Source organism: Rhyacophila brunnea, unplaced genomic scaffold (genome assembly GCF_057557595.1).
Source record: "Rhyacophila brunnea isolate RB1 unplaced genomic scaffold, BYU_Rbru_1.0 scaffold_21, whole genome shotgun sequence".
Lineage (NCBI taxonomy): Eukaryota > Metazoa > Arthropoda > Insecta > Trichoptera > Rhyacophilidae > Rhyacophila > Rhyacophila brunnea.
In genome coordinates, this window is record NW_028232871.1 from 25,457,036 (window position 1) to 25,480,720 (window position 23,685).

Here is a 23,685-nt window from a genome sequence, read left to right on the forward strand (position 1 = left end):
TGTATGCTGGCACTCATTACACTGTACTGTAGTTACTTATCTTCAATAAACTCGTTCTTCACTAAACATTGTATGATTTGTGGACCTGCCCTTAAACTTTCTTTCTTAACTTTATTCTTTAAGCACTACGGTGCATGGTTGCAGCATCAGTCCCGTGCGGCTCCGTCTCGGGACGGAATGAGCACTTAAAATCACTTCTTTCAGACACGTTTAAAGCGTCATAGAAAGCGGCCTTGCATATCCACGGCTGTGGATATGCACGGCCATATGACGGGTGGTGGTGGGAACTTTAACGTAGACCGTATTCCCATAAAATACAAACGAGACACTTTTCAAAACACCATATAGGTATTCACTTATCACGGCACACGTAATAATGCATTAGTAACGAATATGAAATGGTGGTTTGGTTAGATATTATTATGATGAAACATAGTTAATATTATCTTCTTTATATGTTTCATTAATTTTATTACCCGTAAGAAAGTATCACATAATTTTTATAGGTGCCGGTTGGTCCATTTTCATAAAAAACAACAAAATGGCTGCGGTGTAGACAAATGAAAAACGGTATCTGGTATCGAACTAGCATATTCACAGTTCATATTTGATGACAATAATTATGTAAATACATTCTTCCCGTCATTATTTTAGGGGCTCGGAGTATCCCCCATTCTATAAAATTGTAGATGTACTTATTGGGTGTTTTTATATTTAATATATCTCTGAATATGAACATTTGGACGAGTCGGCCGACCACGAGAATTTTTCCAACCATAAAAAATTGTAGAAACTGGCATTCATATGAAAATTTGAATTTATCGACATTATATAATGTAATTATATGTTTCCCCAATTAAGCTTCGGGGATGCATGGGGTGGATTATTTTGTTAAATAATTGTAAAAAATCTGACATAGTCACAATACGGAAAGAATCGTTGCGGATCATAGAATCATCTGCTACATTGCCAAATTAAAATGTGAAAATATTCGCTGAGCCTTCGCCGATAATACAAACGTCATATAATTTAAACAGTATATCATAGATAAGCTGTCGGAAATCAGAGGCACATATGATCGTTAAGGTCGTCTATAATCAGGCCGCAGCTCAAACTTGTGAGTTCCGATCGTAGTGATAGTTATTGTTCATACTTCAAATGTAATGCGGAGATCTGTGCACAGTAAATAAAGATCATTGATTGCATATTATATTGGCCGTAATAATTTCAATATGAAATGATACTCATTTCACAGTTTACCGTATTCTACATTCCAGTTTACTGTATGACACCTAATCGAGATGTCTTTTAATTTCACTTTGCTATTTAGTCATAACGAACAAACATTGATAGTTAAAAGCCATTAAAATTAATTATCGTCCATATTTTCGACTACCTATTCCTGCGAAAAGACATTTTCGGCCAAGTCAGTAATAAAAACGAAACAGAAAAACAGAATGGATGTCAATGCCGCGCTTCATCTTTTTGAAACTACATCGAAGCCTTGGTTATCACCAGGGAACTCAAAAATAAATCAACCTATTCTGCAGCAGCTGAAGATTTCGCACTATTTAAAAAAAAAACTAGGCTTCTCAAAATTCCAGAAGTTCTTTTATAGTAATTTTTTTTGAAGACTGTTAAATGTATGTTATGTTATAATATACGATTTAAAATCTAATAAACAAATTATTAAATTATAACTACCTAAATTTTTTTTTCTGCGTTCGTGGTCGCTAAAATATTTCTCCCATTTTTACCAGTCCGCAGGTGTGAACATGTTGGAGATCACCTGGTATGTACTACACTATAAAAGATTTTTGTCAAAATTCTTTGATGTTCTATGTAAAAGTGGGGCCACACCGGCAACAAGTCGCGCGACAACTCGTTAAATTTTACGATAATTATCATAATTGCTTAAGAAATTTTACGATAATTATCATGCTTATCGTAAAATTTAACGAGTTGTCGCGCGACTTGTTTTCGGTGTGGACCCGGCATAATACTGACATTAAAATATTTGCGAACAAGCATTTTCTGCAATGAGTTTTAGAAAGAATACATTATATTCTCGACTGACTCATGAAAATCGGCAATTGTTTCAATTCGAATATGTACCTCACTCAATATACACCCATGGTGGCCGCGCGGCTTAAGCGTTGTAATATCACGCCGTGGGTATTAGTTAAAGTAATTTTTGTTAAAGACTGTTAAATGTATGTTATGTTATAATATACGATTTAAAATCTAATAAACAAATTATTAAATTATAACTACCTACATTTTTTTTTCTGCGTTCGTGGTCGCTAAAATATTTCTCCCATTTTTACCAATCCGCAGGTGTGAACATGTTGGAGATCACCTGGTATGTACTACACTATAAAAGATTTTTGTCAAAATTCTTTGATGTTCTATGTAATACTGACATTAAAATATTTGCGAACAAGCATTTTCTGCAATGAGTTTTAGAAAGAATACATTATATTCTCGACTGACTCATGAAAATCGGCAATTGTTTCAATTCGAATATGTACCTCACTCAATATACACCCACGGTGGCCGCGCGGCTTAAGCGTTGTAATATCACGCCGTGGGTCTCAGGTTCGAATCCTGGGTCTGGCCAGTACATTTATTGTTTTTCAATCTGTGTGTGAGTCGGGGTATGGACCTAATAGGTTGAGCAAGTGGCTGATATCCATTTTTCGTAAAAAACTAAATCTGTTAATACAATCCTCTACTCTGTGGAGGCCTATATGATCCTATTAGGATCGGACATGGTCGAAAAAAAATATATACCTCAGGTTTTTAAGTGGATATTGATAATATTGCATAAGGATATAAAAGACCACAAACGTTATAATTAGAGAAAGACAGTGATGCATAAACTGTATTTGTTTTTAATCTTTCATTTATGTTATTACTAAAAAATATTTTTTCATTTAGTTTCGTTTTTATATTCATGTTTTTTTCTTATATTTTATTAAATACTTGCGGTCGTACAATTAAATCATTAAGTCGAGTGTAACCCATAAGTATCAAAAGGTAACCGACCTGTTATAGATTATTTGGCAGTGGGTACCTTACAATTTATATAGGACTGGGATAAATTATATCTTTGAAAGCAGATGCGGTAAACTTTTGGATTATATCATCATCCCTATCTGCGACCGAATATTTAGGTTTTCCTCTCATCTGTGTTTATACTTGTGTACCAGAAATCGAGTTAGCCGCATTGCAGATTAAGTCATTGATTTTATGTTTTTATAAAAAGCTTCGTGTACGTGCTTTTTTAGTATTTATTCCTTAGACATTTTGGGGTGACATTTCATAAATAGATTCTTGTAAAAACTATTGTTCAAGAGCTTTTATATCCCCGCTGCTACTTAAATTTTTTCACAGTTGGTTTCTTACAGTATTACTTATTAAAATAATAAAACTGGTAATGATAAAAATAAGATGATTTCGTATTATTAGGTCTTATTTGAATTGTCATGAAGTGAAATCAATATTTGTCACTGATATACAACTATGTACAATAAACCAGTGGTGAAGGATAAAGGGTGAAGGTAGGATACGGAGATCGAACAAAAATGATGCACACTTAACTTTACCAGTTATTTGTTTTCATTGAACCAATAACACAAAGTGCAGATTTCTAAAATTCAATAAAACCCTGCCTAGACCAAACCATAACAGTAGAGGTAAGCTGAGGAGATCAGACAAAAATAATACACACGTTTTTAGACATACCTGTTTGTTTTCATTGAACTAAGAATACAAATTGCAGATGATTTTTAAAATTCGATTCAATCCTGCCTTACCAAACCAAAATAGATAAAAAATAATCTTTTATCTCTAATAATATATCTTTAGTTATGTATGATTTATGGTATAATTTTAGATATTTATAGATAAAAGAATAATTTTATTTAGTATATATTATTATGGTTTGTTTTATGCAGGGATTAATTATTTTTTAATAACTAACCAACAACACTTGCAATTTGTATTCTTAATTCAATGAAAACAAATAAGTATGTATGACAAAGTTTCGTTTACACTATTTATATCAGATCTCCATAACCTCCACCCTTCGCCACTGCAATAAACTACATACTATAACATACACATCATAGATTAAATATATAAATTAAATGATAAAGTTTTCAAAAATTGTCATGTCACATTCTAAAGAACTTATCACTTACATTTTAATGATAAAAATATTTACAGAATAAGATATACTAATAAAAATCTGACTTCCGAAAAAATGTACACTTTAATCTTTTTCTAAATTGTAAGTTGGTTGGGCCAATTATGGTCGCCCTTTGTCCCTATATTTCTCTCCTACCTAAAATCCTCAGTTCCTACGTTCAGGCGATCAGGAGTCATGGGTCATCAGTCAACCGTGATTGAATAACATTCGGTTACCTCAAGTTACATCAAGACAACGGGCGCATCTAGGTTTGTTTCAGCTAGATCGTCGCGAGTAACTCAAAGCGTATACAGACTGAACCAAGAATTATTCGTAAACCACGGCCGGGTCAACTTGATAATATAGTGTGACCGTAGTCCAAGTGATAATTATAAACACCTGGCAAGCAGTGATACCGGGTCTTGTCATTCATCAACCATGCGTTTATAACAGAAACCATCTCTGACCGTCAAGTGCCGAGCACCTGGTGACCCAACAAATAATACCGCGCGAGTGATAGCACCCTCAACACCATTAAAGGTCAGTACCTGGCATCCTAACATAACCCCCCCTCCAGCATTCACATCCACCATCACAGTCATTCCATCGAAATCACTTACAGTTCACTATAAAAAGCGCAACAATAAGTTAATTTTTAATTATCTTTTTTATGTTTTTAGGTGTGTTAATTATTTAAAATGAAACTTATCAATATAATAATATATTAATAAATTGCAGTTTTTACATTTGTTCGTAATTGTATTAAAACATGATTAAAACCGAGTAGTTTGCTGCGATTTTACAAAATGCTACATGTGTTCGGCTTAACACAAAAGCTTGGAATCACTGGTATTAAAAATAAATGCTTCAGTGTTTTTCGTTTATTCAATCTGGTTGGGAACATAATTCATATTTTAATTCAATGATTGACAGTGGATAATAAAAGAAACAATTCTCAGTATATATATTATCTCGTTATTTTCTTCGAATGGTTAAAATAATTTTCTGTGAATCAATCACACATGTAAATAAAACGCCTGTCATTGAATTCATTGCCAATGGAAATATTCGGGGAGGAACTATTTCCTGTTGATTTAAACATCATACAAACATCAAAATATACAATAATATTCGATGCTATACTTCCCGTAAAATTAGTGACGTATGCATTATTATATGTAAGATTAAGGGAGGACATGCTCGTCGTAGGTCAAAATTTAGTTTTTATTGTATTTTCAAACCATGATCATGGACACTCCTTAAACGTTGTAGATAATCTATTTATATAATTTTGAAGCCTTATTATCTTTTATAGTTATTTTAAATATTTGATGACTGCATAAAGTATTTTTGTTACATAAAATAGTATTCTTTTAAACCTCTCGCTCTAATGTTTTAGAATATAGTCATATTTCGGTACATATTTGTGTAGTGGTGTTAAGATTTTTTACATTTATTAATTTGTAAACGCATTTATAAAACCATTAGTATAATTTATGACGAGATAATTTTTGTAAAATATTCACGATAAAAAATTATATTGATAATCTCTGTGATCCCAAATTTGACAAGAATTAGGCATTTTATTATTCAAAAATCGGCAAGATTAACACATTTGAAGATAATTCTAAAGATACTCATTATAAGCTATGTCTTTGACCATTCAAGTGTAATAAACATCTTATGAATAATGATTGCTTTATGATAATTATTGACCTAAGAATAAGGTAGTGTTTTTTTGAAATACGCCATTTCTTTGTCATGCAGTCATCAAATGTTTAAAATAACTATAAAGGATAATAAGGCTTCAAAATTATATAAATAGATTATCTACAACGTTTAAGGAGTGTCCAGGATCATGGTTTGAAAATACAATAAAAACTCAATTTTGACCTACGACGAGCATGTGGGCCGTTAATTATTATGGTAAGTATATAATTTTCGAAATTCGAAAATTCGAAAAGTTCGAATTTTAAAAAACATTGTTTTAAAGCTGATTATAGACGATCAAAACGAATGACAATATACATCAGGTGATTGGTCATGAATGATTTAATTTGTTAAATAGCTGAAAATCTAATTTCTAATAATAATTTTAACTTCCGAGACAGTGTCCATATTACTAAACAACTGAACAATGTGTTGTATTAGGAATGTTATGTAATTACGTAATGTTATAGTCATGAGATGATTACAGTAGCCACATTTTCTTATAATAAATATTATATGAATTAATTAGGACGTCCGTAGCATAATAGGAAATGCACACTGGCGCGAATCCAGCGGTTACAGGTTCAAGTTCAGTCGGGTGTCAATTTTTTTTTCTAAAAAGATTTTGCATGAGATGTTTTAAGATTATGTATGTTCATTATATGATATTATATTGGGTGATTGATACCTATTAACAGTTAGATTGTGGAATCTAAAGATATTTTTAAACGCAGTTATTGACTTATTTACAACATATAGGTTTGTTTTATGATGCGTCTATTGTCAAAATCCAAAGAACTTTTGACAATCAAACACTTTGACCAATTCACAATGTCTGTCAGGACAAACTCGATTTTCAATTTATAATGATCGTGAAATAAATACTAATTTAACTAAAAAAGGCTTTTGTTATTTCTAATAGTGTAATATCTTAATTTTGGGAAAACACTATTTGAGATTGACTCTATACTTTATTCATTTTAAGTAAAATTGAGCATGAAACACACTGGCGTAGAGGGGTACAGACTTTATTTTCGTTGAATCTCAATGTTAAATTAATAGTAGAATGCATTCGGTGAATAAATTGTCTGCCTGCGAATGAAACAACTATACGTTGTATTTCAGAAGTTTGCTCACCTTTCCGTGGGTCCATGTGCGGCTACGCCCCAGGGCCCCCTCTTGGCGGACCAGCCGCAGTCAGCAGCCTCGTCTCCATGCCCCACACTGCGCACCCCCCGACGACACAGTGGCGTCCCGCGCCTTCACCGTGCGCTCATACTCGGCGCCCCCGCCCCGCCCTCCGCCCTTGGCTCGGTACTCCTCGCGAGCGCCACTTTACTCATACTTCGAGAACTCTCTGGGGCTGACCCCCGACTGAATGGTCATGACTAGGTCGCGTTTCACGCGGCTTGAATCTTTCGCGGCACTTTTTTTGACGCTCGGCGGACACTTAGTGATTTGGCGTCATCGTAGTCCCTGCAAAGAGTGAAGAAAAGGAATTTTAAGAATGATATAATTTGAATTCCCTTATCTACTAAATGAAATGTCTATAAGCGTATGAATTGTCAAAACACAAACGAATATTTAGCATTTACATTTATATTATATTATCCGTAGTAGAGTGGGATATAGATATTTGAAGAAGTGGTACAAGTCAGTTTACAGGAAGCCAGGCGGGAACCGCGCCAATTTTCATAGCTGATTTTGGCAAAATTCATGAATTCAAGAATGAAAACCTAACCTAACATAGCCTAACCTTACAAATAATCCAGTATATCAGCTATTTTCAAAATTTGTTTGCCACTGGCTTCCTGTAAACTGACAAGAACCGAAGAAGTTGGTGAATCTGTCTTCGTGAGAAATTGGCTATGTACGCTGATTTAAAGGTAACGTGCTCTGCGACTGGTTAGCAGCAGAAGTTCTGATCGAAAAATCTATCTAAAATAATCAATGAGATTCTCGAGAAATCGAGAAATTGTCAGTAGGCTAAGCTGCCCATCACAATTGAAATTTAAATCAACCGAATGGTATTCTCGAGAAAACGAATAAAAAATTCTTGATTTTGAGAATTATTGAATCGAGAAATTGAAAAAGTCGAGAAATCGCAAGCTTTTTAGGTCATTCATGGACTGAAACCGTGTGCGGTTTCGAACCGTGTGCCATACTAAGCTTATCTTTTCTGTTCATGGAAATATATTTTCACAAAGTATATTATAAGCATCTGATTGTATCTGTTTATAGTGTTTATACCATACACTTACACTTACAAATTTAGTGACAATATATTTTCAAAAATCATAAGTTCATTATGGCACACGGATTTAAACCGCATACGGTTTCAGTCCATGGATGGCCTCTTTGTCAGCAGATCAGGTAGGTGCCTTGCCGTACGAGTCGTAAGACGTAATGTACTCCAAGACTACAATTTTCAATTTGATAAGCATTTCATGTAACGACTACTAGTTAAAATCGCCGTAATTATGCATTTTCACAGAAATTTTACAACTTCATTCTGTCACATTTTTTTTTCTGGTAATCGCTAATCTTTATTTGTGATTTATTGCTTTTTTCCCATACCAATGAAGGTTATCAGTGCAAAGTTTACTATAAAAATAGACTAGAATATTCATGATTTGATCATATAGCAATACACCGCTATAGAATAATAATACTGTAAATTATTAGTGATGGGCAAACAATAGATCAAATCAGTATTCGGTAACTACACAGATCCGGTATCAATAGAATGAGTAATGAATTATGATGTGACAGAAATGTTTTAAAGAAAGCATTATAAATACTAGTTAACTAGTATTTAGTTTTATGCATAGTATAGTAGACCTTTAAAATATATCGGAACTCCTAGAATATTAACATGGACCGACGGAAAACGTCTTAGAAAAATCCAATGCCCAATCTGCCTGCTCTGTGGGTATATTCTACACGCAAGGCAACTGTCGGCGGTTATCGACATATTTATTACAGATATAAGTATATTCATTTGTCATATTTATGTATTGAAGCGGTTAATTGTTACAATAAGCTAACCGTATAAGCTGTCAAAAGGTGTTAACAGCCTCTCTCTTGGTTGCGTTAACTTTTAAAGTGAGATAGACAGTTTTGATAGTTTAGTCGGCTAACTTATTGTAACAATTATAATACCTCAATACAGTCAATAAATAAATATGATAAACTACTGCCGATAGCCGTCTCGTGTATATAATAGAGCCACTGGTATCAATATTGAGTTAACATTAACCAGTAACGTAGCAAGGGGTGGGCGAGCGGTGCAGCCGACATGAAAATTCAGCGTCTTTAAATTAGGTAATAGAATATCTAAGTTGAGTTGAAATATTTTTGAAATACCGGTTACCTGACATCAATTATTTTAAGCCCATCACTAATAAATGCCTCCTAATCAGTAAGTAATCACTGTCTGACATAATGCGGGTCACTAAAAATAAAAACAAAAACGCTGTTTACATAAATGAGTTAGTTAGTGACAGCTTTTTTATCTTTGGTTTATTGACTTGACAGCATTTTGAAGGTGACTAATTTAGAATGTTTAGATAATTATTGTATATTTAATTACTTTTCAATATAATATATTGGGTTACGTCCACACATAGAAAAATAATGCTCAGTGAGCGAAAAAATCAGCCGTTATGCGTTGTGGACGGTGTCGGACAATCAAACTCCTGAATCAATTGTGTAGAAGTATGACATTGTGGACAATTTAGAGCGGTCATAACCGATCTTATTTTTACTAATTAACATGATTGACTAGTGACAACTTAAAATTAAGAAACGTTACTTATATTCGAAAACATTTATTATTTAGTAATACGGAAACAAAAAAAAAATCTGGTTAATTCAAAGAATTTTGACTATAAATACAACAGGGCGTTCTATATTATTTGTGTTTAGTATAAACCACAGAACAGATTAATAAATATAATTCAGATAGGCTATACTCCAATACAGTTGGTCCCCAATCTTTTGGATAAACTCAAAATCTTGAATTCCGCGGACCACTACCACGTATATTTTCCACATTTGTTAAATCTTCGATATGTCAATATAATTGGTTGGGCTATTTATATTCCCATTCCACTCCTTATCTCCTCACCCACCTCCTAATCCCCGGTGTTTTTGTCACCAGATAATCTATTATTAATTATTATTATTAATATTATTTTTCAATATGTGTTTGAAGTAAAGTTTGAGTATGGACCAAATAGGTTGAGCAAGTGGTTAACATCCATTTCTCGTAAAAACAAACCCGTACCCACTGCTTAATCTGCAAACCAGCCAACTGCACATTTGACAAAACATGAGTTTTGATGGAATTTTGTTATAAAGTATGTTTTCCATGTTCACGAAAAAATTTAAACTCCTAAACCTATAAATAAATACGTTATCCTTCTTCACACAAAACAGTCAACTGCAGGTGCTAAATTTTAATATCATAAATGGAACAACTCCGCTCTTTATATAAATTTTCTTTATATATAAAAGGGAAGCTAAAACAGTGTATTAATTCACAGCGTTGCTTATTTGTAAAAAAAATCCAAGTATATTTTTGAAATTGTTAAATTCCGCTCGATAGTTAAATTATTAAGTTTTTTCTTCTTCATGAACAGTTTGCCCAAGTGGAGTTAGCTGGTTTTTAGATTAAGCAGTCGATATGACTTCTTGGGATCGGATGTGGTCAAAAATACTGTTCAAAGAATCTACTACACGACAGAAACCACGCCTCGGTTAAAAGCACTGGTATTAATATATTCTCTTTCTCTCACTCCTGCGGTAGGCCGTGGGTGATGCAATATGAATCAAATAATATAACGAAGTTAACGTTAATTTCAAAATTACTTTCAAGTAAGCTGGTTAAAGAAATAAAAATAGGAATAGTTATTTATAATATATAGGAATAGTTATATTAGTTAATAGGACCTTTAAAAATCTCAATTAATCATAATATTATGGTGCGATCGATCAAAATCCATCAGTTATCACACAACGTGGTCAACATGCCATAGCTAGATATATATAATAAATTCTAGTTTTAGAAATATGTACCTACATATTGAAACGTTTGTGACAAGTTTCGATGAAATTCAGCGAATTGCCTTTTCTATGGTTTTCATACGTTTCTCCCGTGATTGCTGGTAAACATAATTGGGTCAAATAATGTCAAAAATTGGTCGAAATGTCGATCAGTTTTCAATTCAGTTCCAAAGCAAACATTCGCTTTAAATTGAAAATAAATAGAGGCCGACAGCGGGATGAAATATTTCGGCGAAATGCATACAAACAAAACCGTTTCGACCCTCTATAGTCTATTTGAACAGTAAAATATTTGAAAACAAAGTGCTGTGTGCATTATTATTTGATGTTCCATTATGGTTATAACAATAATTTAAAATTTGTTTGAAATTGCCAAAGCTTTTTGAAATCACAGTAGAAAGATATTTCGGGTTAATGTACCCGGACATATTCTCTGCCATACTTACACTGAAGCCAATGATAATGTATAATAACACTGGTGTGTCAGAGACCCTGAACTTTTTTACTAAGCCAAAATATTCTCCGACACTTCTTCAAAAAGTTTTCATCAATATTATGTTTGACACAATACTTTAACGTGATACAGAGAATTGCGAGGTTGTTGTTAATTTTAACTTAAGAAAAAATCGAGAATTTTAAACTGAACGTAAAAATGCGAAAGAAACAATGAGTCATCCTATTTAAGTATATGAAAATGTATCATTTTTTGACTAAAAGCAGATAAATTAATTTTTTTCCTTAAATTCAATACTATTGACATATTGAAGAAAGTGATTTTTTATTACGATTTGCAAAAAAACCAGCGACCCAGCAATTTTTTTTATTTAGTAAATGGTTGTATGTATGTATTATAAAAAGGATATCAAGTTATACTTATTTATATTTTTTATAAAAATCGATTTTTTTAAATAGATATAAAAAAATTAAAACTATGAATTAGTCAAAAATCTAAACGATAAAAATTGAAAACTTAACTAAATTTTAATGATAAATATAACCATAAAAATAATGTAATAATAACGTAACCTATGTACCAAATATGTGACAAATTCACATTTTTTTTTACAATTTGTAAGTTTATCTTTGACTTAAAAAAAATCTTTTTACTGTTTTCAGATACATATTTATTAATTAATACAGTTGAAATTGTAAATTATCAAAAAGAATTCTCAAATTGCACCCCCATTCAATAATCGAGGACAGACAACACGGTTTGTGTCCCTTGCAGGGCTCGAAATGGAACGGAACGTACCGGAGCGCCGTTTAGGTTCATAAAATCCCCAAAATTATTGGAAACATTAATTTGGCCTTCTAAGCCAGATAGGCCAGAAATCTAACAAAAAAATATAACACACTTATTTTTATGAACTATACATAAAATTAGACAACTGTTATATTTCCGGAAAATTATTTAGCGCCCTGGTTTGTAAAATTTTCCATTTCGAGCGTTGCCCTTGGTTTTATAGGCTAATATAGTAAAGTGGACCCTATTTTAAAACTTCTACGAAGCCCTGCAGGGTAAAGTCAGTATCTATTAATTTTGTGTTACCTGGTCGTGATTTGACAGACGGTCGCAAAAAATATCGTTTTGCATGGAAAAGTTTATTTTTAAAGTTATTTGCGTGTGTTTATTTCTTTAAAATCATTGTGTAAAAATAAATCTATTGCCTATCCCGGGAATATGAATATAACTTAATGAAAACGTGAAACAATTAACCAAAATGGTATACGTGAAATGTGTACGTTCTTCAAAATTGTTTAACGTAATAATGTGCTTGATTATGAGGAAAGTACCTATTGGAAATCAAAAGAGACGAAAGATGATTGAAATAAATCCAAAACAAATCTCGCATTCTTTTGCGCGGCGACCTGTAAAATATCTGTAACGTTTGTTTGCAAAGAGCAAACAAATCGAAGTGCCGATAGCTTATGCTGTGAGTGTTGACCAACGTTATGTTGGGTTACCCCGTAACGACAGTGGCGGCTGAAAGGTAGTCCAGTATTCAGCAGTAAATTTCATTAAAAATTTTAATATTCCGTAACAAATTTTTACCTTTTCCAGATGTGCCCTGCAAGCTACAGATGAGACAATTAAGCGCAAATCAAATTAAGGTGCATGTCACGGATTATCAAGTGAAAAATGTGTGTAAAGTAATTTTTATTGGTGTTTAAAATGTTATCAGACTGATGCTCCCACCCCGTAGCATATTTTGAACCCTTTTAAACGAACATTGTCAGTTAGCAAAATCTGGCGAAATCACCAGAATAACAATGAGGTCACCTCACGTTGAACTACACTGCATCGACACCTGCATGACTCAAAGAACGTTTTTATCATTCTCTGCATGCCTACATTTTTGGACTGTAATGTCAAAAACACGTTTTTTTGTTTTTAGCGGTTTCTATAAGAATGTGGTCTATTATCTATGGTCTGCAGGTTGGGTTCTGTTCAAAATATTATCTATGGACAAGTAATTTTAACGCTCGCACACATAGAAACTGTTAAAATTAATTGAAATTAGCATGAATATTTAATAATAATTCAAATTACTAATACATTATAGTTTGCAATCTTCACCATTGTCATTCTTCAGTGAATTTACAGAGATGGTGACCGTTCAAAATAGTCTGCAAAATGACGAAGAAACCATAGATTACATTTTTTTGCCGTGACAGCGTGACAGTAGGCGACATGCACCTCAATCTGATTCGCGCTTTAAGACCAACACACTGGGTAAGCCAGTTCCTGATCGTCCGTTGTGACTTCGCAAGCAAGTTATACGGTTTTGTTTGATAGAACATGGGCCGGAATGCACATGCGGGCACGACCATCAATACGCTGAATACATCCACTGAGACTGCCCGCTGACGGGCTCCTATCGAGCGGAGCTGTTTACCAGGGTCCATCCATACACGGGTCCAATTGATATCAACCAAGGTCAACTTTTAATCATTTTGAAAAATTTCCTGCAGTTATTAATACGCTTACTGAATGTATTAATAGTGAGTAGGTATCTATTAGATAACACTAAAAGCATTCAAATTTTGTTTGTTTTTTATACCTGATCTTTTATTTTGTTGGTAGATAATAAGGTTTTTAAAACATTGTATTGTATTAATTTATTATATAAGCGGGAATTAACTATATCCGTATCCGTTGTCAGTGTGCATTTAACATTGGTGAGTGTTCATGTAGGTACCTGAAGATGACGAAAGGCGAAACCAGGATCGCATAAAAGGACTCAAATGGAGTACAAAATTTAAATCCATTAGAATTTAAATTCAAATTCCATCGAGTACACTCGGTCGATATTATTAATATTATGTTATTTAATTACGTGTTTGAATCCTGTTTCACCAATACAAATGTTTCACGCATAAATATACTATATTTTACTTGTGGTCATTTAATCATCAGCACCTCAATTATTGTCTGTCTATCTGTTTTCCAAAATATGTCGACCAACGGATTGTTTTACTATCATTCACTGATAGGAAACTTCATTTCCTTTGTTTCGAATGGTCTATATATGAGGCGTCTAATTCCAAAAAGCGATAAGTCCAAATTTTGTCAAAATCGAGAAAAAAATACGCACGTATTCTTTGTATAATTTTACAGAATATGTATTGATCTATAAATTCCAAAACGCGACATAACCCTTAAAAAAAAATATTTTAAGTCTCGATTTATTACAAAAAGCGCCCAAGTCCGTGTTTCATATTATTTAAAGCTTGGTTGATTTCGCGCGTGTTTAATTCAACCAATAAGGGGACGTTCAATATTGAAAAGGGCGTCTCCCATGCTGTAGCATCTGATAAACTCATGACAGTGCCACGGAAATAAGTGCCTTTTTCCAATTTTATTTTGCCTATATTTATTACATTTAAGAGTTTATCGGCTAAAACAAATTGCCATTTGGTTCTAATTTTGACATAGAATACAACGGAAAAAATAATCTCACGTTAAAACAAATAATTGAAGCTTGAAACATAAAAACATTGTTTCCCGAAAATATTGAATTGTGGACTTGTCGCTTTTTGTAATTAGACGCCTCATATAAAGTTTGTCAATTTTTACGTACGTTTACTTCTTTCGTATTCGATTCGAATATAACTCTTTATTAGACCCTATCATGCATCCATGATTTCGAATTTATTTAGCTCATGCGATCTTGTGATATTGCAACTGAAGATGTTTTACCAAAAAAAAATCTTCAGTAGCAATGGCAAATAAAAATAATATTGTGAATGTATTAAAATTAGGACGCCACTGCAGAAAGTCGTGAGCAAACAAACAGCTAACAGGCCGTTAATCGTCGATACGCGAACGGACGCAGGTATACCAACCTAGCTTCCGGGAAACCCTCAAATCATTTATAATATATGCGTCTACAGAAAACAAGGGAAATAGGCGATATCTTAACTTAGCTGACATATGAAAAGACTCAATCACTGGTTGGGTATAACTTCCAGGGGCGAATCGGTGGTCTGAGACCAGCCTGTTTATTCATATTGTTATTTTATTGAACGGCTCGGAGAACGACATAAATGTAATAAGCACAGAATGCCAAAGAGCCAAGTAACTATTGTGTACCTATGATTTCATTTAGAAGTTTTAAATTTATGTAAAGTTTTGCATTTAGGGCTCGTTGTCTATCCATTTTTTCCGACAGATTCTCACTGAGTTATATTTACAATGATTACTTTTGACCATACAGTTTACCATTACTCTTTTATTCAAGGTGATTTAAAAACAAATAAGTACTTAATACGTTTATTGGCATAACCTATCTTGAAAATACGTAACGCGAAAGAGTCACGTTTTTTGTCAACATCTACTTTAAATACGATATAAATACTCACATACACACATATATGTAAATTTACAAATATACACACATGACAATTGCATGTGCAAAACGTAGGTGACCAAAAGTGATAGACAGTGAAAAGAAAGATCATCGCTAACATAATTATTATTAGGTACCTACTATATATAGATAGATGAATACTTGATGAAGTTTATGTACTAACTAGTGTTCAAGCAGCGTGTATTTCACAGAACAGATAATAAATAGAATATCGATAGGCTATATTCAATACGCCACACGGTGATGCAGTATTTTGAATGTGTGAGTGTCCTACGTAAAATGAAGCATCCATTATGCACGTGCAATAGATGAGCGTAAATGCATCAACCGAGAGCATTGTTCAGTATTCGAGGTAAAACGTATTCTTGACACGTGTGTAAGTTTACCCCGGATTCTTCCTTACTCGGAGTCGGTTACCTGCTTCGCCTTACCCGTTATGTATTTCAGTTCCCATTATTTCTGAGTTCCCTGGTGTATTTCATGTTAATCACAAGTACGTGCAAAAAGATAGATTTAGAAACTCTAGATAGGTACACAGTTTGTGAGAAATACACTTTTCAAGTTTTTGGTATTGTATCAAATTTTAAATCAAATCATTTTTTTGTACATATTATACATACTTAGTGAACATTACGAATTATTAATTTAAAACGTGACATGATATTTAGAAACAAATAAATATTATTATAACAGTGTTAAGTAAGTATATAAAAGTTATTAAACAGTAGAAAAGTGTAAATACAAAAAATTGGATACAAGAAAGTATACCGACTGAGTTAAGTTAAGCAGACCCTATTTTATAAATTTATAAGGCAATGCCCACCTATATTCATTCTCACGCAGGTGGAATATGTCAATATCCGAAGTGATTTGGTTGAACAGAGTTATTGATGTATGATTGGTTAGAACTGTTTCGAGACCCCGTTTAAATCGTCTGACAAATTGATTGCGTCATATGCGGCAAAGAAAATCACCGCCGATAAATATGGTGATTAAAGCGGTGGTAAAATTTTGTTGTTTGCTTTTCTGTAGGTATAGATTGATAACTTTAATACCTGCTAATATTAAATATACAGTAGTGAGACTATACCATTATATATATAGTGTGTGCTATATCGGTAGTGGTATATATCTTCTACTTTTAGATATACTGTTCGCCTAATACCGTATACGGCCGGTAATGGGTCCGCAGAGTTCCCGAATGGCCCCCGAGGTGCTTTAGCGAAAGCCTTCGCGACACTTCGCCAACGGAAGCCTTCAAACAACAACTGTTAAATCATCTTCAACGCTTATGCCGCAAGATGGCGCGCAAGGGACGGAAAATGAATTTACATGTCGTATAACTCACGCCCCAAAGATAAAACAAATCCGCACTGTTATTAGTGGTTGTTTCACGACTTCTTCGGTTTCAGGGCAAAAGTTTTTATGTCAGTATTATTCAAGTTATGATGATGTCACTTATATGCATGACTGGATTAAGCCGGCTTTCACATCAAAACTTGTCTCGTCTGCAACGTATCGAATACGTCGATGTTACGTCATCGTTATTCACAAAACACGTTGCCAAATGGAGCTCCGCAGATTGGTTGAATACGACTGTTTAGTTTGTAAAAAACATCTGCTGTTGCAATTGAGAAGTCGCATACTCTCGCCAGGACACATACAAACACCTACGAATTGGTCATTCCTATACTGGCTCGCCGATCGTCGCATCCAAACATCTATGCGTTTAGAAGGTTACGTGTGATTTTCGCTAGGTAAATCTGCGCGGTCTTCATGTACAACTCCGGATTGACGTTCTTGTAAGGTTTGATTATGGCTGTGCGGCAGACAAGGCGAGTTTAGATCTGAGAGCCGGCTAAGACATTGGATATTTATGGGTGACATAATATATCCAGAAGATAAGGTCCACTGCGAGGGGTATAACCGCATGTGTGCAAAAATGAAGAAATACGAACCTCAGTCAGACATCGCTTAATTTAGCTTTCATTTATCAGAGACACCCAAGGGACTCAGAAATATCGGTAACTGATATACCTAACAGGTGAGGAGAAACAGACAACCGATCTTGAGTGAGGAAGAATATGAAATAAACTTAAACACGTGCCGAGAATACGTGTTTGCATTCGCTCTGATAACTGATCTCGTTTTATACATTGACGCTCATTTAGTATTGGTGTATAACACACACTACAACGTGTGGTTCATTTTCGTAGGACACTCACACATTCAAAACCCTGCTTCAAAATATGATGTATTGCGATATAGCCTATCGGAATTCTATTTATTAATCTGATCTGTGGCGGCGACACCTTTAATCAGGTAGAGAAAACGCCGTTCTCACATAAATTATAACCTTAAAATACAGATCATTAACGTCGCGTACTTTAATAAATCATAGTGTATTGTTTCTATTCACATCGACGTTTATACTACATCAAGTATCGTCAACATAGTACCAGTTCTAAATATTTGGTATCATCGCAATGGCAATGTGTCAATTAGGTAAGCAAACCCGCACAGAATTTTCAATTCAATCCGGGATTTTTATGTTATTATTACCGATCCCGATAAAATTGTGAAATTAATACTTTTCAGTATTTTTCATATTTTTGCGAAGGAAAAAATCTATACACATATTATTTCCACATTGTATGACAATCTCTAAATAATTACAAGATAAAAAGAGCTTTTTATATACAACGTTTTTAAATTTTCTGTTGAATTATGCTCAATATGCTCAAACTTGTACTTGATATGAAGTAAATAAAAAACAAACAAATATAGAATACTGAAATGTCATTTTGACATTTCATTTTGATTTCCATAGTAAAGCACGTATATATTAATAATTTAGTTGCTAGGACCACCTCCTTAGCACCCAATAATAGTCTTTTACTTTTTACGGATTTTCTGAAATAACTTTCCCATACAAAACAGAATCAACTGAAAATGAATTCAATTCTGCTTAAAGATGGCTAAAAATAATAAAAGAATGCATTGGCATCGTGTTTTGATATATTCTAAAAGTTTCAAATGTCTAGCTAGTCGGGAAGTTAGTTAAAAATCGATTGCAAGATTTTTACTGGACAAACAAGAATACGAGCTAATAAAAACGTTGTAAAATTCACACATATTATGTAGGTACCTATGACAAGATTTACAATTATTGTCTCTATTATTATGACAGTAGTATGAAGTATACGGCCCAATACACTACATTTTGAAGAAGGGTTTTGAATGTCGAGTGTCCTGCGCAAATGAACCACACATTATAGACGTGCAATAGTGTGTGTTGCAACCTTCAAATACACCAATATTAAATTATTAAGCATCAGTGAATAAACCGATAGCAGCTGTCAGAACGAAGGACATTCTTAGAACGCCGTATTCTTGACACGTGTTTAAGTTTATCCCATATTCTTCCACACTCAAGATCGGTTGCCTATTACTCCACGCCCGTTAGGTATTTCATTTCCCATTAATTCTGTGTTCCCTGAGTATACGGCATTGGATAAAGAAAAAAAACAATGTTATTTATTAAAAGAACCGACGTATGACAAAAAATGAATGTGCAGACATGAGATAAGTTAATAAAAGACCAAAGTAATTGTATATATAACATGAAAATTAAACTTTTCTTCACAATTTAAGATTAGTTGAGGAACCAATGATTTAAATTTATTCGTAATAGTGACAAAGAATTTTGAAAAAAATTCTGTTCGAAAAACTATTTCCAAATACCATAATTATAATTCAATTAGTAGAAAACTTTAATTGGAAAATTCTGTGCCATAGGATTTAGGATAAAAAAAATCAGTTTACATTTTAACTGCTAATACAAGAGGATAATCTAATGTACCCAATAAAAAATAGTTGAATGAATTTTCATTTTTTATCGTTTAATACAGAAAAAGATTTTTTTATTAACCTGTCATCACAGGGTCGCGCGTCAGCTAGGACTTTGACGCATTCAAATGAAATGACGCAATAGTAGTAAATTTCTTATAAATATATTCGCAAAACTACGTTTTAAAATAGTAGTTTGAAAAAACTACATAATATATTAAGGTTAGTCCATATTCATACACATGTTATTGTAGTCGACTGTCTGGATCATAGCTCCCATAAGGGGGGGGGGGGGGGGGGCTGACAGGGCTCTAGCCTAGGGGCCCTGGTTCAGGGGGGCCCGCGCGTGGCAGTTCGACCACATAATTGAGATAAACACACATCGTAAATTTGCTCTTAGAGTAAAAAAAGTTGCCTGCGGCGCTATTACCATTTTAAAATAGGTATAATTATGGTTGTGCGATGCAATTTTTGATTATTGGGTGATGATACTCGACAACTCCATAATTAGATGTGCTCAAAATCGCTAAAAATAGGAACACTGAATTTTTATTGACCTCCAACACCATTTAAAAAACGCCACTGTAGAGCACCAGACTACCTTTAACCTTAGTAATAGGTAGGGGGGCCGCCAAAGATCCTGGCTTGGGGGCCCGCTTCAGGATGTGGGGGCCATGGTCTGGATATAACAGTTTAGAAACATACGTATTAAAAAATTCTTGAAAAAATAAATGGACTGAGACCTGTATCCATCGTATTTTGGCCAACATGCTTTACTAATTTAGCCACCGGTGCCCTACCTAATTACGACGAAATTAATTAACAATCATGAAACTGAATTTACGAAATTTCGTTAACTTTTTTAGTGGCATTTTAGATGTGTATGCGTTGGGCAAACAATGAGGGATGGAATTTAGAATTACATTTTATTTTATTTAAACTAGCAATAGCTCGTACCTTCATTTGATTGACTTACGAAAATAAAAAGTAGACAGATATACTGAATGAAAGAAATAGTCTGATTTGATTTTTTTCAAATTAATGAAATAGAAAATGGTTTGATCTAGGTGCACCGCTCTTCGCGATCTTCACGGATGCTACGAGTATCTTAACATATTAATTACTCGTAATTCAGTTGTATTCGACAACGGATGGATGTAAGCGCGCGCACCTCTATCCGCATATCACTCCACAGGTGATATCTGAGCATTTGACGTACTCGTGATGAATTGTTGCTGCAAGAAAGTTATTTTTGTACGTCGTTAAATTTTTTCGAATATGTGGCATTGACTAGGAAATTAATCATAGCACAATTTATGAAAACCGATAGCCAACATTATTATTACAAATCGGTAAGCATTTCATGTAAGAACTACTAATTAAATTCATCGTAATTAAGTAGGATGCCCATAGCTTAATTTGAAAAGCACATTGGCGCGAATCCAGTAGTTACAGGTTGGGTGCTGTATTTTCAAAAAAAGATTTTTTTCTAGTGGATATAATAATTATACATGAGATGTTTTCAAATTATGTATGTTGTAAAGTTGGCGGCTCTCGTGATGCAGTGCGTAAGGCGCCTGCCTTCCACCCGAGAGTTCTGGGTTCGATTCCCGTTCACGACACAATATTAATTTATGTGTTTTTCTCAAAGCCTGGGTGTTTGTGATAGCTTAAAATTACTAACAATTATCTTGTACGAAAAAGCAAGACATGGATATTAATAATTAAAAAAAAAATATACTTATATATATGGAAAGTTACATTCTCAAATCTTGTGAATTATTCATTGAATAAAAGAAATAGTTTATTAAAGTATGTTGATTTAGAACAATAAATATATAAATATTTGACAAGGGACTTCAATTCGGTCATTTCGCTATCGAGAAATCAATCGGGATTCCGGGATTCGGAATTCGGGAACCCTAGCTAGACGAGCGAAGCATAAATACAACATCATGTTAATTATTTCAAGGATTAGCAAACAGATAATCAAATAACAGTATTATTCTAACATACGATTGGTAAAGCGAAAAATAACACGTCGATAAAAAAAACCTTTACAACAGTGGTCGGAGTGGAGATGCGAAAATTATTCTCGCAACAGAAGAATAAATTCAGCGATGTATTTATCTTTTGTAGCGCGCGTTCGCGGAATCTCACCAATGCGTAAACTGTGACTGCTTATACCAAGAAGTGACGATAAACCAATGGCACTGGGAATTTTCTACGACCGATATTAACTAACATGTACTGTCATTCATATTTGATTAGAAATTTAATATATTATTAATTAAGTCATATTTATTTTAAAATAATTACAAGATAAAAAGAACTTTTTATATACAACGTTTTTAAATTCTCTACTGAATCATATAAACTTGACTTGACTAGCTTAAACGATCAAAAATTTTTTTTGATAGAATTAATACTGAAATGTCATTTTGACACTCATTGATTTCCATAGTAACGCACGTATATATTAATAAGATAGTTGTTAGGACCTCAGCAACCAATAATAGTGGATTGGATTACGGATTTCTTCCGAAATAAATTTTCATACAAAACAGAATGAACTGAAAATGAATTTAATTCTACTTAAAAAAATGCATTGGCATCGTGTTCTGATATATTGTAAAAGTTTCAAATGTCTAGCTAGTCGGAAAGTTATTTAAAAATTGATTGCAAGATTTGTACCGGACAAACAACCACCGGACAAATAAGGTTGTAAAAAAATAGTGTATTTTCGCTTAGTCTGTATAGTAAAATTAATCTGATTCGAGTATTGTACTATATGTACTATGTATTCCATTTGAAACGTTTTAGCGACACGCTTTTTCTTTTGACGACATTTTGCTTTTCGGCATCTTTAGGTACTATGTGCAGTAGGCGGGCGTGTGAGACAAAGGGTGGAAGTAGGTCGTAGAGATCAGACAAAAACGGTGCACACTAATCTTTGTCAGTCATGCTTATTTGTTTTCATCGCATTAAGAATACAAATTGTAGATGGTGTCAATTAATTTAATTCAATTAAACCCCCTCCCCTGAATTTTAACCGCCTAAATAATAATAAAAACTCTTTAAATACAATTTTATTGACAAAACAAAGAATTGATACAAAAAAATATTTGATCATATAAATAATGTCTTTAAGTGATTTTGACAATATGTATAAATTTTATAACAAAGAAATATGTATGTATTTGACAAAATAAAATACTTATGGGTGGGCATCTAAAATGTTTAATAAATAGGTACTAACACCTAATAATATTCAAGCTAAAGTATAGTCAAAACGTAAAATTGTTTTATATTAAAAATAAGTATTATTTTGTCAAATGAAAAATGATGCTTAACATCAAATTTAATGTAGGGTGTGGTTTGGTGTGGCCATTATCTTCAATGTTAAATAAATGTTCTTGATGTGAGACAATTTTCGGAAGTTATTAATAAATTGTCCAGTCATCGATTCATATTTCCATACGTAAACTTGCTGGAAAATGTTAACCATCTCTGCTTTATGCTCTTCGAAACTTTAATACGTTTATTTGATATGACTCACATCTCAAATTGTATTGTTAAAGGGCCGGATTATAAATTAAATAAAAAAAAACATTTACATAAAAAAAGTGATGAGTTCAATGAACATTAATAATTATTCAAAGTTCAAATTTGTGAAGATTAGATAAGTACAACCTCTAAAACAAATAACACATTGAGTAATAATGGTATCTCATAAGTAAATCTTATTATTTATCGAAGAGTTTATTTAAATTATATATTAGCATACGCCATACACTATTGATCTTTTTGTGTTGATATTGTGTTTAAGAAAAATTAACGGGATTTTAAAAATACAATTGAATGGAAGAGATAGTAAAAAATAGATTCAATTTTTAAGGAAGCTTACAATGTTGAAATCGCGCGTATGTACTACATATTTTAACTAACGAAATCATGTTTAAAACGTTATATATGTACAAGTAGTACGAGAACTCT

At 33.2% G+C, this 23,685-nt stretch overlaps 1 long non-coding RNA gene across 1 annotated transcript in view; it reads right to left on the reverse strand.

The window, feature by feature from the left end:
• The window catches only part of LOC147070898 (uncharacterized), an 88,767-nt gene that overhangs the window by 56,515 nt on the left and 8,567 nt on the right, over positions 1–23,685 (reverse strand). Inside the window, exon 2 of the long non-coding RNA XR_015070911.1 lies at positions 7,040–7,378. This is a non-coding gene — a long non-coding RNA (uncharacterized LOC147070898). The remainder of the gene's footprint in view (positions 1–7,039; positions 7,379–23,685) is intronic.